This window comes from Somniosus microcephalus, chromosome 9, assembly GCF_052327205.1.
Source record: "Somniosus microcephalus isolate GS21.2 chromosome 9, FLI_Smic_1.0, whole genome shotgun sequence".
NCBI classification, from domain to species: domain Eukaryota; kingdom Metazoa; phylum Chordata; class Chondrichthyes; order Squaliformes; family Somniosidae; genus Somniosus; species Somniosus microcephalus.
Window position 1 is genome coordinate 207,263,602 of NC_140995.1, and position 18,907 is coordinate 207,282,508.

Genomic DNA, 18,907 nt, shown 5'->3' on the forward strand with positions numbered 1-18,907 from the left:
GAGATCCCCTCTCATTCTTCTAAACTCCAGCCCAATCGACATCATTCCTGCCATCCCAGGTATCAACCTGGTGAATCTTCGCTGCACTCCCTCCATGGCAAGAACATCCTTCCTCAGATAAGGCGAACAAAATTGCACACAATACTCAAGGTGTGGTCTCACCAAGGCCCTGTACAACTGCAGCAAGATATCCTTGCTCCTGTACTCAAATCCTTTTGCTATGAAGGACAACGTAGCATTTGCCTTCTTAAGTGCCTGCTGCACCTGCATGCTTACCTTTAGCAACTGGTGCACAAGGACACCCAGGTCTCGTTGCACTTCCCCTTCTCCCAATCAATTGCTGTTCAGATAATAATCTGTCCCACCTGTTTTTGCCACCAAAGTGGATAGCCTCGCATTTATCCACATTATATTGCATCTGCCATGCATCTGCCCAATCAGCCAACCTGTCAAATCATACTGGATTTTCTCGGCATCCTCCTCACAGCACACACGCCCACCCAGCTTTGTGTCGTCTGCAAACTTGGAGGTATTACATCTAGTTCCCTCGTCTAGATCATTAATATATATTGTGAATAGCTGGGGTCCTAGCACCGATCCCTGCGGTACCCCACTAGTCACTGCCTGCCACTCGGAAAAAGAGCCGTTTATTCCAACTCTTTGCTTCCTGTCTGCCAACCAGTTCTCTATCCAAGTCAGTACCTTACCCCCAATCCCATGTGCTTTAACTTTACACGCTAATCTCTTATCCAGCGGACTGTGGCGTCATGGCACAGAATGTCCTCTGGGCGGGGGACTTCAATGTCCATCACCAAGTGTGGCTCGGTAGTGGCTCGTGTTTATTCTCTCACTGCCGTGAGCCAGTCTGGCTGCTGTGTCCTTCAGGACTCAGGCAGCTCGGTCAATCATGGTACTATTGAGTCACTGAGGACACCCCTTCATCGTGTCCTGTGCCCCTACCACCGTGCTAAATGGGATAGATTAAGAACACATCTAGCAGCTCAAAACTGGGCATCCATGAGGCGCTGGGCACATCAGCAGCAACAGAATTTTATTCCACCATAATCTGTAACCCCATGGCCCGGCATATCCCTCATTCTACCATTACCATCAAACCAGCCCTGGTTCAATAAGGAGTGTTGAAGAGCATGCCAGGAGCTGCACCAAGTGTATCTGAAAACACAGGACTATATGCATACTAAATAGCGAAAGCAGCATTTTATAGACAGAGCTAAGCGATCCGCACCCAATGGATCAGATCAAAGCTCTGCAGTCCTGACACATCCAGTCGTGAATGGTGATGGACAATTAACAACTAACGGGAGGAGGAGGCTCCTTGAACATCCCCATCCTCAACAATGGCAGAGCACAGTACGTGAGTGCAAAAGACAAGGCTGAAGCCTTCGCAACCATCTTTAGCCACGAGTGCCAAGTGGATGATGCATTACAGCTCCTGAGGTCCCACCATCACAGAAGCCAGTCTTCAACCAATTCGCTTCACTGACATGATATCAAGAACGGTAGAGCGCACTGGATACAGCAAAGGCTCTGGGACCCGACAACATCCCCGATACAGAGCTGAAGACCTCTGCTCCAGAAATAGCTGCAACTCTAGCCCAGCTGTTCCAGTAATGGCTTCTGCCCGACAAAGTGGTAAATTGCCCAGGTATGTCCAGTCCACATAAAGCTGGACTAATCCAACAGCCAGTTACCACCCCATTAACCACCTCTCCATCATCAGCAAAGTGATGGAAGCTGTCATCGACAATGCTATCAAGCGGCACTAACTCACAAATAACCTCCTCACCGATGCCCAGTTTGGTTTCCGCCAGGACCTCTTGGCTCCTGACCTCATTACAACCTTGGTCCAAACATGGACAAAAGAGCTGAATTCCAGAGGTGAGGTGAGAGTGACTGTCCTCGACATCAAGGCAGCAGTTGTCCAAGTGTGGCACCAAGGAGCCCTAATAAAACTGAAATCAATGGGGATCAGGGGAAAACTCTCCACTGGATGGTGTCATATCTAGCACAAAGGAAGTTGGTTGTGGTTATTGGAGGCCAATCATCTCAGACCCAGGTCATCGCTGCAGCAGTTACTCAGGACAGTGTCCTAGGCCCAACATCTTAGCTGCTTTGTTAATGACCTTCAGAAGTGGGGATGTTCGCTACTGATTGCACAGTGTCAAGTTATATACGCAATTCATCAGATAATGAGGCAGTCTGTGTCCAGCACGACCTGGACAACATTCAGGTTGGGGATGATAAGTGGCAAGTAACATTTGTGCCACACAAGTGCCAGACAATGACCATCTCCAACAAGAGAGAGTCTAACCACCACCCCATGACAATCAATGGCATTACCATTGTTGAATTCCCCACCATCAACATCCTGGGGGTCACCATTGACCAGGAACTTAACTAGATCAGCCAAATAAATATTGTGGCTACAAGAGCTAGTCAGACACTGGGTAGTCTGCGTAAGTGACTCACCACCTCCTGACTCCCCAAAGCCTTTTCACTCCCTACAAGGCACAAGTCAGGAGTGCGATGGAATATTCTCCACTTGCCTGGACAGTTGCAGCTCCATCAATACTCACGAAGCTCGACAGAATCCAGGGGAAAGCAGGCCGCTTAATCAGCCACCCATCCACCATCTTAAACATTTACTCCCTCCTCATCCATAGAAACATAGAAGATAGCAGCAGGAGTAGGCCATTCGGCCCCTCGAGTCTGCTCCGCCATTTAATGAGATCATGGCTGATCATCCAAATTCAGTACCCTGGCCCTGCTTTCTCCCCATATCCCTTGATCCCTTTAGCCTTAAGAAATATATCTAACTCCTTCTTGAATATATTTAATGAATTGGCCTCAACTGCCTTCTGTGGTAGTGAATTCCACAGGTCCACCACTCTCTGGGTGAAGAAATTCCTCCTCATCTCAGTCCTAAATGGCTTACCCCTTATCTTTAGACTGTAACCCCTGGTTCTGGACTCCCCCGCTATCGGGAACATCCTTCCTGCATCTAGTCTGTCTAGCCCTGTTAGAATTTTATAAGTTTCAATGAGATCCCCTCTCATTCTTCTAAACTCCAGCCCAATCGACATCATTCCTGCCATCCCAGGTATCAACCTGGTGAATCTTCGCTGCACTCCCTCCATGGCAAGAACATCCTTCCTCAGATAAGGCGAACAAAATTGCACACAATACTCAAGGTGTGGTCTCACCAAGGCCCTGTACAACTGCAGCAAGATATCCTTGCTCCTGTACTCAAATCCTTTTGCTATGAAGGACAACGTAGCATTTGCCTTCTTAAGTGCCTGCTGCACCTGCATGCTTACCTTTAGCAACTGGTGCACAAGGACACCCAGGTCTCGTTGCACTTCCCCTTCTCCCAATCAATTGCTGTTCAGATAATAATCTGTCCCACCTGTTTTTGCCACCAAAGTGGATAGCCTCGCATTTATCCACATTATATTGCATCTGCCATGCATCTGCTCAATCAGCCAACCTGTCAAATCATACTGGATTTTCTCGGCATCCTCCTCACAGCACACACGCCCACCCAGCTTTGTGTCGTCTGCAAACTTGGAGGTATTACATCTAGTTCCCTCGTCTAGATCATTAATATATATTGTGAATAGCTGGGGTCCTAGCACCGATCCCTGCGGTACCCCACTAGTCACTGCCTGCCACTCGGAAAAAGAGCCGTTTATTCCAACTCTTTGCTTCCTGTCTGCCAACCAGTTCTCTATCCAAGTCAGTACCTTACCCCCAATCCCATGTGCTTTAACTTTACACGCTAATCTCTTATCCAGCGGACTGTGGCGTCATGGCACAGAACGTCCTCTGGGCGGGGGACTTCAATGTCCATCACCAAGTGTGGCTCGGTAGTGGCTCGTGTTTATTCTCTCACTGCCGTGAGCCAGTCTGGCTGCTGTGTCCTTCAGGACTCAGGCAGCTCGGTCAATCATGGTACTATTGAGTCACTGAGGACACCCCTTCATCGTGTCCTGTGCCCCTACCACCGTGCTAAATGGGATAGATTAAGAACACATCTAGCAGCTCAAAACTGGGCATCCATGAGGCGCTGGGCACATCAGCAGCAACAGAATTTTATTCCACCATAATCTGTAACCCCATGGCCCGGCATATCCCTCATTCTACCATTACCATCAAACCAGCCCTGGTTCAATAAGGAGTGTTGAAGAGCATGCCAGGAGCTGCACCAAGTGTATCTGAAAACACAGGACTATATGCATACTAAATAGCGAAAGCAGCATTTTATAGACAGAGCTAAGCGATCCGCACCCAATGGATCAGATCAAAGCTCTGCAGTCCTGACACATCCAGTCGTGAATGGTGATGGACAATTAACAACTAACGGGAGGAGGAGGCTCCTTGAACATCCCCATCCTCAACAATGGCAGAGCACAGTACGTGAGTGCAAAAGACAAGGCTGAAGCCTTCGCAACCATCTTTAGCCACGAGTGCCAAGTGGATGATGCATTACAGCTCCTGAGGTCCCACCATCACAGAAGCCAGTCTTCAACCAATTCGCTTCACTGACATGATATCAAGAACGGTAGAGCGCACTGGATACAGCAAAGGCTCTGGGACCCGACAACATCCCCGATACAGAGCTGAAGACCTCTGCTCCAGAAATAGCTGCAACTCTAGCCCAGCTGTTCCAGTAATGGCTTCTGCCCGACAAAGTGGTAAATTGCCCAGGTATGTCCAGTCCACATAGAGCTGGACTAATCCAACAGCCAGTTACCACCCCATTAACCACCTCTCCATCATCAGCAAAGTGATGGAAGCTGTCATCGACAATGCTATCAAGCGGCACTAACTCACAAATAACCTCCTCACCGATGCCCAGTTTGGTTTCCGCCAGGACCTCTTGGCTCCTGACCTCATTACAACCTTGGTCCAAACATGGACAAAAGAGCTGAATTCCAGAGGTGAGGTGAGAGTGACTGTCCTCGACATCAAGGCAGCAGTTGTCCAAGTGTGGCACCAAGGAGCCCTAATAAAACTGAAATCAATGGGGATCAGGGGAAAACTCTCCACTGGATGGTGTCATATCTAGCACAAAGGAAGTTGGTTGTGGTTATTGGAGGCCAATCATCTCAGACCCAGGTCATCGCTGCAGCAGTTACTCAGGACAGTGTCCTAGGCCCAACATCTTAGCTGCTTTGTTAATGACCTTCAGAAGTGGGGATGTTCGCTACTGATTGCACAGTGTCAAGTTATATACGCAATTCATCAGATAATGAGGCAGTCTGTGTCCAGCACGACCTGGACAACATTCAGGTTGGGGATGATAAGTGGCAAGTAACATTTGTGCCACACAAGTGCCAGACAATGACCATCTCCAACAAGAGAGAGTCTAACCACCACCCCATGACAATCAATGGCATTACCATTGTTGAATTCCCCACCATCAACATCCTGGGGGTCACCATTGACCAGGAACTTAACTAGATCAGCCAAATAAATATTGTGGCTACAAGAGCTAGTCAGACACTGGGTAGTCTGCGTAAGTGACTCACCACCTCCTGACTCCCCAAAGCCTTTTCACTCCCTACAAGGCACAAGTCAGGAGTGCGATGGAATATTCTCCACTTGCCTGGACAGTTGCAGCTCCATCAATACTCACGAAGCTCGACAGAATCCAGGGGAAAGCAGGCCGCTTAATCAGCCACCCATCCACCATCTTAAACATTTACTCCCTCCTCATCCATAGAAACATAGAAGATAGCAGCAGGAGTAGGCCATTCGGCCCCTCGAGTCTGCTCCGCCATTTAATGAGATCATGGCTGATCATCCAAATTCAGTACCCTGGCCCTGCTTTCTCCCCATATCCCTTGATCCCTTTAGCCTTAAGAAATATATCTAACTCCTTCTTGAATATATTTAATGAATTGGCCTCAACTGCCTTCTGTGGTAGTGAATTCCACAGGTCCACCACTCTCTGGGTGAAGAAATTCCTCCTCATCTCAGTCCTAAATGGCTTACCCCTTATCTTTAGACTGTAACCCCTGGTTCTGGACTCCCCCGCTATCGGGAACATCCTTCCTGCATCTAGTCTGTCTAGCCCTGTTAGAATTTTATAAGTTTCAATGAGATCCCCTCTCATTCTTCTAAACTCCAGCCCAATCGACATCATTCCTGCCATCCCAGGTATCAACCTGGTGAATCTTCGCTGCACTCCCTCCATGGCAAGAACATCCTTCCTCAGATAAGGCGAACAAAATTGCACACAATACTCAAGGTGTGGTCTCACCAAGGCCCTGTACAACTGCAGCAAGATATCCTTGCTCCTGTACTCAAATCCTTTTGCTATGAAGGACAACGTACCATTTGCCTTCTTAAGTGCCTGCTGCACCTGCATGCTTAACTTTAGCAACTGGTGCACAAGGACACCCAGGTCTCGGTGCACTTCCCCTTCTCCCAATCAATTGCTGTTCAGATAATAATCTGTCCCACCTGTTTTTGCCACCAAAGTGGATAGCCTCGCATTTATTCACATTATATTGCATCTGCCATGCATCTGCCCAATCAGCCAACCTGTCAAATCATACTGGATTTTCTCGGCATCCTCCTCACAGCACACACGCCCACCCAGCTTTGTGTCGTCTGCAAACTTGGAGGTATTACATCTAGTTCCCTCGTCTAGATCATTAATATATATTGTGAATAGCTGGGGTCCTAGCACCGATCCCTGCGGTACCCCACTAGTCACTGCCTGCCACTCGGAAAAAGAGCCGTTTATTCCAACTCTTTGCTTCCTGTCTGCCAACCAGTTCTCTATCCAAGTCAGTACCTTACCCCCAATCCCATGTGCTTTAACTTTACACGCTAATCTCTTATCCAGCGGACTGTGGCGTCATGGCACAGAACGTCCTCTGGGCGGGGGACTTCAATGTCCATCACCAAGTGTGGCTCGGTAGTGGCTCGTGTTTATTCTCTCACTGCCGTGAGCCAGTCTGGCTGCTGTGTCCTTCAGGACTCAGGCAGCTCGGTCAATCATGGTACTATTGAGTCACTGAGGACACCCCTTCATCGTGTCCTGTGCCCCTACCACCGTGCTAAATGGGATAGATTAAGAACACATCTAGCAGCTCAAAACTGGGCATCCATGAGGCGCTGGGCACATCAGCAGCAACAGAATTTTATTCCACCATAATCTGTAACCCCATGGCCCGGCATATCCCTCATTCTACCATTACCATCAAACCAGCCCTGGTTCAATAAGGAGTGTTGAAGAGCATGCCAGGAGCTGCACCAAGTGTATCTGAAAACACAGGACTATATGCATACTAAATAGCGAAAGCAGCATTTTATAGACAGAGCTAAGCGATCCGCACCCAATGGATCAGATCAAAGCTCTGCAGTCCTGACACATCCAGTCGTGAATGGTGATGGACAATTAACAACTAACGGGAGGAGGAGGCTCCTTGAACATCCCCATCCTCAACAATGGCAGAGCACAGTACGTGAGTGCAAAAGACAAGGCTGAAGCCTTCGCAACCATCTTTAGCCACGAGTGCCAAGTGGATGATGCATTACAGCTCCTGAGGTCCCACCATCACAGAAGCCAGTCTTCAACCAATTCGCTTCACTGACATGATATCAAGAACGGTAGAGCGCACTGGATACAGCAAAGGCTCTGGGACCCGACAACATCCCCGATACAGAGCTGAAGACCTCTGCTCCAGAAATAGCTGCAACTCTAGCCCAGCTGTTCCAGTAATGGCTTCTGCCCGACAAAGTGGTAAATTGCCCAGGTATGTCCAGTCCACATAGAGCTGGACTAATCCAACAGCCAGTTACCACCCCATTAACCACCTCTCCATCATCAGCAAAGTGATGGAAGCTGTCATCGACAATGCTATCAAGCGGCACTAACTCACAAATAACCTCCTCACCGATGCCCAGTTTGGTTTCCGCCAGGACCTTTTGGCTCCTGACCTCATTACAACCTTGGTCCAAACATGGACAAAAGAGCTGAATTCCAGAGGTGAGGTGAGAGTGACTGTCCTCGACATCAAGGCAGCAGTTGTCCAAGTGTGGCACCAAGGAGCCCTAATAAAACTGAAATCAATGGGGATCAGGGGAAAACTCTCCACTGGATGGTGTCATATCTAGCACAAAGGAAGTTGGTTGTGGTTATTGGAGGCCAATCATCTCAGACCCAGGTCATCGCTGCAGCAGTTACTCAGGACAGTGTCCTAGGCCCAACATCTTAGCTGCTTTGTTAATGACCTTCAGAAGTGGGGATGTTCGCTACTGATTGCACAGTGTCAAGTTATATACGCAATTCATCAGATAATAAGGCAGTCTGTGTCCAGCACGACCTGGACAACATTCAGGTTGGGGATGATAAGTGGCAAGTAACATTTGTGCCACACAAGTGCCAGACAATGACCATCTCCAACAAGAGAGAGTCTAACCACCACCCCATGACAATCAATGGCATTACCATTGTTGAATTCCCCACCATCAACATCCTGGGGGTCACCATTGACCAGGAACTTAACTAGATCAGCCAAATAAATATTGTGGCTACAAGAGCTAGTCAGACACTGGGTAGTCTGCGTAAGTGACTCACCACCTCCTGACTCCCCAAAGCCTTTTCACTCCCTACAAGGCACAAGTCAGGAGTGCGATGGAATATTCTCCACTTGCCTGGACAGTTGCAGCTCCATCAATACTCACGAAGCTCGACAGAATCCAGGGGAAAGCAGGCCGCTTAATCAGCCACCCATCCACCATCTTAAACATTTACTCCCTCCTCATCCATAGAAACATAGAAGATAGCAGCAGGAGTAGGCCATTCGGCCCCTCGAGTCTGCTCCGCCATTTAATGAGATCATGGCTGATCATCCAAATTCAGTACCCTGGCCCTGCTTTCTCCCCATATCCCTTGATCCCTTTAGCCTTAAGAAATATATCTAACTCCTTCTTGAATATATTTAATGAATTGGCCTCAACTGCCTTCTGTGGTAGTGAATTCCACAGGTCCACCACTCTCTGGGTGAAGAAATTCCTCCTCATCTCAGTCCTAAATGGCTTACCCCTTATCTTTAGACTGTAACCCCTGGTTCTGGACTCCCCCGCTATCGGGAACATCCTTCCTGCATCTAGTCTGTCTAGCCCTGTTAGAATTTTATAAGTTTCAATGAGATCCCCTCTCATTCTTCTAAACTCCAGCCCAATCGACATCATTCCTGCCATCCCAGGTATCAACCTGGTGAATCTTCGCTGCACTCCCTCCATGGCAAGAACATCCTTCCTCAGATAAGGCGAACAAAATTGCACACAATACTCAAGGTGTGGTCTCACCAAGGCCCTGTACAACTGCAGCAAGATATCCTTGCTCCTGTACTCAAATCCTTTTGCTATGAAGGACAACGTACCATTTGCCTTCTTAAGTGCCTGCTGCACCTGCATGCTTAACTTTAGCAACTGGTGCACAAGGACACCCAGGTCTCGGTGCACTTCCCCTTCTCCCAATCAATTGCTGTTCAGATAATAATCTGTCCCACCTGTTTTTGCCACCAAAGTGGATAGCCTCGCATTTATCCACATTATATTGCATCTGCCATGCATCTGCCCAATCAGCCAACCTGTCAAATCATACTGGATTTTCTCGGCATCCTCCTCACAGCACACACGCCCACCCAGCTTTGTGTCATCTGCAAACTTGGAGGTATTACATCTAGTTCCCTCGTCTAGATCATTAATATATATTGTGAATAGCTGGGGTCCTAGCACCGATCCCTGCGGTACCCCACTAGTCACTGCCTGCCACTCGGAAAAAGAGCCGTTTATTCCAACTCTTTGCTTCCTGTCTGCCAACCAGTTCTCTATCCAAGTCAGTACCTTACCCCCAATCCCATGTGCTTTAACTTTACACGCTAATCTCTTATCCAGCGGACTGTGGCGTCATGGCACAGAACGTCCTCTGGGCGGGGGACTTCAATGTCCATCACCAAGTGTGGCTCGGTAGTGGCTCGTGTTTATTCTCTCACTGCCGTGAGCCAGTCTGGCTGCTATGTCCTTCAGGACTCAGGCAGCTCGGTCAATCATGGTACTATTGAGTCACTGAGGACACCCCTTCATCGTGTCCTGTGCCCCTACCACCGTGCTAAATGGGATAGATTAAGAACACATCTAGCAGCTCAAAACTGGGCATCCATGAGGCGCTGGGCACATCAGCAGCAACAGAATTTTATTCCACCATAATCTGTAACCCCATGGCCCGGCATATCCCTCATTCTACCATTACCATCAAACCAGCCCTGGTTCAATAAGGAGTGTTGAAGAGCATGCCAGGAGCTGCACCAAGTGTATCTGAAAACACAGGACTATATGCATACTAAATAGCGAAAGCAGCATTTTATAGACAGAGCTAAGCGATCCGCACCCAATGGATCAGATCAAAGCTCTGCAGTCCTGACACATCCAGTCGTGAATGGTGATGGACAATTAACAACTAACGGGAGGAGGAGGCTCCTTGAACATCCCCATCCTCAACAATGGCAGAGCACAGTACGTGAGTGCAAAAGACAAGGCTGAAGCCTTCGCAACCATCTTTAGCCACGAGTGCCAAGTGGATGATGCATTACAGCTCCTGAGGTCCCACCATCACAGAAGCCAGTCTTCAACCAATTCGCTTCACTGACATGATATCAAGAACGGTAGAGCGCACTGGATACAGCAAAGGCTCTGGGACCCGACAACATCCCCGATACAGAGCTGAAGACCTCTGCTCCAGAAATAGCTGCAACTCTAGCCCAGCTGTTCCAGTAATGGCTTCTGCCCGACAAAGTGGTAAATTGCCCAGGTATGTCCAGTCCACATAAAGCTGGACTAATCCAACAGCCAGTTACCACCCCATTAACCACCTCTCCATCATCAGCAAAGTGATGGAAGCGGTCATCGACAATGCTATCAAGCGGCACTAACTCACAAATAACCTCCTCACCGATGCCCAGTTTGGTTTCCGCCAGGACCTCTTGGCTCCTGACCTCATTACAACCTTGGTCCAAACATGGACAAAAGAGCTGAATTCCAGAGGTGAGGTGAGAGTGACTGTCCTCGACATCAAGGCAGCAGTTGTCCAAGTGTGGCACCAAGGAGCCCTAATAAAACTGAAATCAATGGGGATCAGGGGAAAACTCTCCACTGGATGGTGTCATATCTAGCACAAAGGAAGTTGGTTGTGGTTATTGGAGGCCAATCATCTCAGACCCAGGTCATCGCTGCAGCAGTTACTCAGGACAGTGTCCTAGGCCCAACATCTTAGCTGCTTTGTTAATGACCTTCAGAAGTGGGGATGTTCGCTACTGATTGCACAGTGTCAAGTTATATACGCAATTCATCAGATAATGAGGCAGTCTGTGTCCAGCACGACCTGGACAACATTCAGGTTGGGGATGATAAGTGGCAAGTAACATTTGTGCCACACAAGTGCCAGACAATGACCATCTCCAACAAGAGAGAGTCTAACCACCACCCCATGACAATCAATGGCATTACCATTGTTGAATTCCCCACCATCAACATCCTGGGGGTCACCATTGACCAGGAACTTAACTAGATCAGCCAAATAAATATTGTGGCTACAAGAGCTAGTCAGACACTGGGTAGTCTGCGTAAGTGACTCACCACCTCCTGACTCCCCAAAGCCTTTTCACTCCCTACAAGGCACAAGTCAGGAGTGCGATGGAATATTCTCCACTTGCCTGGACAGTTGCAGCTCCATCAATACTCACGAAGCTCGACAGAATCCAGGGGAAAGCAGGCCGCTTAATCAGCCACCCATCCACCATCTTAAACATTTACTCCCTCCTCATCCATAGAAACATAGAAGATGGCAGCAGGAGTAGGCCATTCGGCCCCTCGAGTCTGCTCCGCCATTTAATGAGATCATGGCTGATCATCCAAATTCAGTACCCTGGCCCTGCTTTCTCCCCATATCCCTTGATCCCTTTAGCCTTAAGAAATATATCTAACTCCTTCTTGAATATATTTAATGAATTGGCCTCAACTGCCTTCTGTGGTAGTGAATTCCACAGGTCCACCACTCTCTGGGTGAAGAAATTCCTCCTCATCTCAGTCCTAAATGGCTTACCCCTTATCTTTAGACTGTAACCCCTGGTTCTGGACTCCCCCGCTATCGGGAACATCCTTCCTGCATCTAGTCTGTCTAGCCCTGTTAGAATTTTATAAGTTTCAATGAGATCCCCTCTCATTCTTCTAAACTCCAGCCCAATCGACATCATTCCTGCCATCCCAGATATCAACCTGGTGAATCTTCGCTGCACTCCCTCCATGGCAAGAACATCCTTCCTCAGATAAGGCGAACAAAATTGCACACAATACTCAAGGTGTGGTCTCACCAAGGCCCTGTACAACTGCAGCAAGATATCCTTGCTCCTGTACTCAAATCCTTTTGCTATGAAGGACAACGTAGCATTTGCCTTCTTAAGTGCCTGCTGCACCTGCATGCTTACCTTTAGCAACTGGTGCACAAGGACACCCAGGTCTCGTTGCACTTCCCCTTCTCCCAATCAATTGCTGTTCAGATAATAATCTGTCCCACCTGTTTTTGCCACCAAAGTGGATAGCCTCGCATTTATCCACATTATATTGCATCTGCCATGCATCTGCCCAATCAGCCAACCTGTCAAATCATACTGGATTTTCTCGGCATCCTCCTCACAGCACACACGCCCACCCAGCTTTGTGTCGTCTGCAAACTTGGAGGTATTACATCTAGTTCCCTCGTCTAGATCATTAATATATATTGTGAATAGCTGGGGTCCTAGCACCGATCCCTGCGGTACCCCACTAGTCACTGCCTGCCACTCGGAAAAAGAGCCGTTTATTCCAACTCTTTGCTTCCTGTCTGCCAACCAGTTCTCTATCCAAGTCAGTACCTTACCCCCAATCCCATGTGCTTTAACTTTACACGCTAATCTCGTATCCAGCGGACTGTGGCGTCATGGCACAGAACGTCCTCTGGGCGGGGGACTTCAATGTCCATCACCAAGTGTGGCTCGGTAGTGGCTCGTGTTTATTCTCTCACTGCCGTGAGCCAGTCTGGCTGCTATGTCCTTCAGGACTCAGGCAGCTCGGTCAATCATGGTACTATTGAGTCACTGAGGACACCCCTTCATCGTGTCCTGTGCCCCTACCACCGTGCTAAATGGGATAGATTAAGAACACATCTAGCAGCTCAAAACTGGGCATCCATGAGGCGCTGGGCACATCAGCAGCAACAGAATTTTATTCCACCATAATCTGTAACCCCATGGCCCGGCATATCCCTCATTCTACCATTACCATCAAACCAGCCCTGGTTCAATAAGGAGTGTTGAAGAGCATGCCAGGAGCTGCACCAAGTGTATCTGAAAACACAGGACTATATGCATACTAAATAGCGAAAGCAGCATTTTATAGACAGAGCTAAGCGATCCGCACCCAATGGATCAGATCAAAGCTCTGCAGTCCTGACACATCCAGTCGTGAATGGTGATGGACAATTAACAACTAACGGGAGGAGGAGGCTCCTTGAACATCCCCATCCTCAACAATGGCAGAGCACAGTACGTGAGTGCAAAAGACAAGGCTGAAGCCTTCGCAACCATCTTTAGCCACGAGTGCCAAGTGGATGATGCATTACAGCTCCTGAGGTCCCACCATCACAGAAGCCAGTCTTCAACCAATTCGCTTCACTGACATGATATCAAGAACGGTAGAGCGCACTGGATACAGCAAAGGCTCTGGGACCCGACAACATCCCCGATACAGAGCTGAAGACCTCTGCTCCAGAAATAGCTGCAACTCTAGCCCAGCTGTTCCAGTAATGGCTTCTGCCCGACAAAGTGGTAAATTGCCCAGGTATGTCCAGTCCACATAGAGCTGGACTAATCCAACAGCCAGTTACCACCCCATTAACCACCTCTCCATCATCAGCAAAGTGATGGAAGCTGTCATCGACAATGCTATCAAGCGGCACTAACTCACAAATAACCTCCTCACCGATGCCCAGTTTGGTTTCCGCCAGGACCTCTTGGCTCCTGACCTCATTACAACCTTGGTCCAAACATGGACAAAAGAGCTGAATTCCAGAGGTGAGGTGAGAGTGACTGTCCTCGACATCAAGGCAGCAGTTGTCCAAGTGTGGCACCAAGGAGCCCTAATAAAACTGAAATCAATGGGGATCAGGGGAAAACTCTCCACTGGATGGTGTCATATCTAGCACAAAGGAAGTTGGTTGTGGTTATTGGAGGCCAATCATCTCAGACCCAGGTCATCGCTGCAGCAGTTACTCAGGACAGTGTCCTAGGCCCAACATCTTAGCTGCTTTGTTAATGACCTTCAGAAGTGGGGATGTTCGCTACTGATTGCACAGTGTCAAGTTATATACGCAATTCATCAGATAATGAGGCAGTCTGTGTCCAGCACGACCTGGACAACATTCAGGTTGGGGATGATAAGTGGCAAGTAACATTTGTGCCACACAAGTGCCAGACAATGACCATCTCCAACAAGAGAGAGTCTAACCACCACCCCATGACAATCAATGGCATTACCATTGTTGAATTCCCCACCATCAACATCCTGGGGGTCACCATTGACCAGGAACTTAACTAGATCAGCCAAATAAATATTGTGGCTACAAGAGCTAGTCAGACACTGGGTAGTCTGCGTAAGTGACTCACCACCTCCTGACTCCCCAAAGCCTTTTCACTCCCTACAAGGCACAAGTCAGGAGTGCGATGGAATATTCTCCACTTGCCTGGACAGTTGCAGCTCCATCAATACTCACGAAGCTCGACAGAATCCAGGGGAAAGCAGGCCGCTTAATCAGCCACCCATCCACCATCTTAAACATTTACTCCCTCCTCATCCATAGAAACATAGAAGATAGCAGCAGGAGTAGGCCATTCGGCCCCTCGAGTCTGCTCCGCCATTTAATGAGATCATGGCTGATCATCCAAATTCAGCACCCTGGCCCTGCTTTCTCCCCATATCCCTTGATCCCTTTAGCCTTAAGAAATATATCTAACTCCTTCTTGAATATATTTAATGAATTGGCCTCAACTGCCTTCTGTGGTAGTGAATTCCACAGGTCCACCACTCTCTGGGTGAAGAAATTCCTCCTCATCTCAGTCCTAAATGGCTTACCCCTTATCTTTAGACTGTAACCCCTGGTTCTGGACTCCCCCGCTATCGGGAACATCCTTCCTGCATCTAGTCTGTCTAGCCCTGTTAGAATTTTATAAGTTTCAATGAGATCCCCTCTCATTCTTCTAAACTCCAGCCCAATCGACATCATTCCTGCCATCCCAGGTATCAACCTGGTGAATCTTCGCTGCACTCCCTCCATGGCAAGAACATCCTTCCTCAGATAAGGCGAACAAAATTGCACACAATACTCAAGGTGTGGTCTCACCAAGGCCCTGTACAACTGCAGCAAGATATCCTTGCTCCTGTACTCAAATCCTTTTGCTATGAAGGACAACGTAGCATTTGCCTTCTTAAGTGCCTGCTGCACCTGCATGCTTACCTTTAGCAACTGGTGCACAAGGACACCCAGGTCTCGTTGCACTTCCCCTTCTCCCAATCAATTGCTGTTCAGATAATAATCTGTCCCACCTGTTTTTGCCACCAAAGTGGATAGCCTCGCATTTATCCACATTATATTGCATCTGCCATGCATCTGCCCAATCAGCCAACCTGTCAAATCATACTGGATTTTCTCGGCATCCTCCTCACAGCACACACGCCCACCCAGCTTTGTGTCGTCTGCAAACTTGGAGGTATTACATCTAGTTCCCTCGTCTAGATCATTAATATATATTGTGAATAGCTGGGGTCCTAGCACCGATCCCTGCGGTACCCCACTAGTCACTGCCTGCCACTCGGAAAAAGAGCCGTTTATTCCAACTCTTTGCTTCCTGTCTGCCAACCAGTTCTCTATCCAAGTCAGTACCTTACCCCCAATCCCATGTGCTTTAACTTTACACGCTAATCTCTTATCCAGCGGACTGTGGCGTCATGGCACAGAACGTCCTCTGGGCGGGGGACTTCAATGTCCATCACCAAGTGTGGCTCGGTAGTGGCTCGTGTTTATTCTCTCACTGCCGTGAGCCAGTCTGGCTGCTGTGTCCTTCAGGACTCAGGCAGCTCGGTCAATCATGGTACTATTGAGTCACTGAGGACACCCCTTCATCGTGTCCTGTGCCCCTACCACCGTGCTAAATGGGATAGATTAAGAACACATCTAGCAGCTCAAAACTGGGCATCCATGAGGCGCTGGGCACATCAGCAGCAACAGAATTTTATTCCACCATAATCTGTAACCCCATGGCCCGGCATATCCCTCATTCTACCATTACCATCAAACCAGCCCTGGTTCAATAAGGAGTGTTGAAGAGCATGCCAGGAGCTGCACCAAGTGTATCTGAAAACACAGGACTATATGCATACTAAATAGCGAAAGCAGCATTTTATAGACAGAGCTAAGCGATCCGCACCCAATGGATCAGATCAAAGCTCTGCAGTCCTGACACATCCAGTCGTGAATGGTGATGGACAATTAACAACTAACGGGAGGAGGAGGCTCCTTGAACATCCCCATCCTCAACAATGGCAGAGCACAGTACGTGAGTGCAAAAGACAAGGCTGAAGCCTTCGCAACCATCTTTAGCCACGAGTGCCAAGTGGATGATGCATTACAGCTCCTGAGGTCCCACCATCACAGAAGCCAGTCTTCAACCAATTCGCTTCACTGACATGATATCAAGAACGGTAGAGCGCACTGGATACAGCAAAGGCTCTGGGACCCGACAACATCCCCGATACAGAGCTGAAGACCTCTGCTCCAGAAATAGCTGCAACTCTAGCCCAGCTGTTCCAGTAATGGCTTCTGCCCGACAAAGTGGTAAATTGCCCAGGTATGTCCAGTCCACATAGAGCTGGACTAATCCAACAGCCAGTTACCACCCCATTAACCACCTCTCCATCATCAGCAAAGTGATGGAAGCTGTCATCGACAATGCTATCAAGCGGCACTAACTCACAAATAACCTCCTCACCGATGCCCAGTTTGGTTTCCGCCAGGACCTCTTGGCTCCTGACCTCATTACAACCTTGGTCCAAACATGGACAAAAGAGCTGAATTCCAGAGGTGAGGTGAGAGTGACTGTCCTCGACATCAAGGCAGCAGTTGTCCAAGTGTGGCACCAAGGAGCCCTAATAAAACTGAAATCAATGGGGATCAGGGGAAAACTCTCCACTGGATGGTGTCATATCTAGCACAAAGGAAGTTGGTTGTGGTTATTGGAGGCCAATCATCTCAGACCCAGGTCATCGCTGCAGCAGTTACTCAGGACAGTGTCCTAGGCCCAACATCTTAGCTGCTTTGTTAATGACCTTCAGAAGTGGGGATGTTCGCTACTGATTGCACAGTGTCAAGTTATATACGCAATTCATCAGATAATGAGGCAGTCTGTGTCCAGCACGACCTGGACAACATTCAGGTTGGGGATGATAAGTGGCAAGTAACATTTGTGCCACACAAGTGCCAGACAATGACCATCTCCAACAAGAGAGAGTCTAACCACCACCCCATGACAATCAATGGCATTACCATTGTTGAATTCCCCACCATCAACATCCTGGGGGTCACCATTGACCAGGAACTTAACTAGATCAGCCAAATAAATATTGTGGCTACAAGAGCTAGTCAGACACTGGGTAGTCTGCGTAAGTGACTCACCACCTCCTGACTCCCCAAAGCCTTTTCACTCCCTACAAGGCACAAGTCAGGAGTGCGATGGAATATTCTCCACTTGCCTGGACAGTTGCAGCTCCATCAATACTCACGAAGCTCAACAGAATCCAGGGGAAAGCAGGCCGCTTAATCAGCCACCCATCCACCATCTTAAACATTTACTCCCTCCTCATCCATAGAAACATAGAAGATGGCAGCAGGAGTAGGCCATTCGGCCCCTCGAGTCTGCTCCGCCATTTAATGAGATCATGGCTGATCATCCAAATTCAGTACCCTGGCCCTGCTTTCTCCCCATATCCCTTGATCCCTTTAGCCTTAAGAAATATATCTAACTCCTTCTTGAATATATTTAATGAATTGGCCTCAACTGCCTTCTGTGGTAGTGAATTCCACAGGTCCACCACTCTCTGGGTGAAGAAATTCCTCCTCATCTCAGTCCTAAATGGCTTACCCCTTATCTTTAGACTGTAACCCCTGGTTCTGGACTCCCCCGCTATCGGGAACATCCTTCCTGCATCTAGTCTGTCTAGCCCTGTTAGAATTTTATAAGTTTCAATGAGATCCCCTCTCATTCTTCTAAACTCCAGCCCAATCGACATCATTCCTGCCATCCCAGGTATCAACCTGGTGAATCTTCGCTGCACTCCCTCCATGGCAAGAACATCCTTCCTCAGATAAGGCGAACAAAATTGCACACAATACTCAAGGTGTGGTCTCACCAAGGCCCTGTACAACTGCAGCAAGATATCCTTGCTCCTGTACTCAAATCCTTTTGCTATGAAGGACAACGTACCATTTGCCTTCTTAAGTGCCTGCTGCACCTGCATGCTTAACTTTAGCAACTGGTGCACAAGGACACCCAGGTCTCGGTGCACTTCCCCTTCTCCCAATCAATTGCTGTTCAGATAATAATCTGTCCCACCTGTTTTTGCCACCAAAGTGGATAACCTCGCATTTATCCACATTATATTGCATCTGCCATGCATCTGCCCAATCAGCCAACCTGTCAAATCATACTGGATTTTCTCGGCATCCTCCTCACAGCACACACGCCCACCCAGCTTTGTGTCGTCTGCAAACTTGGAGGTATTA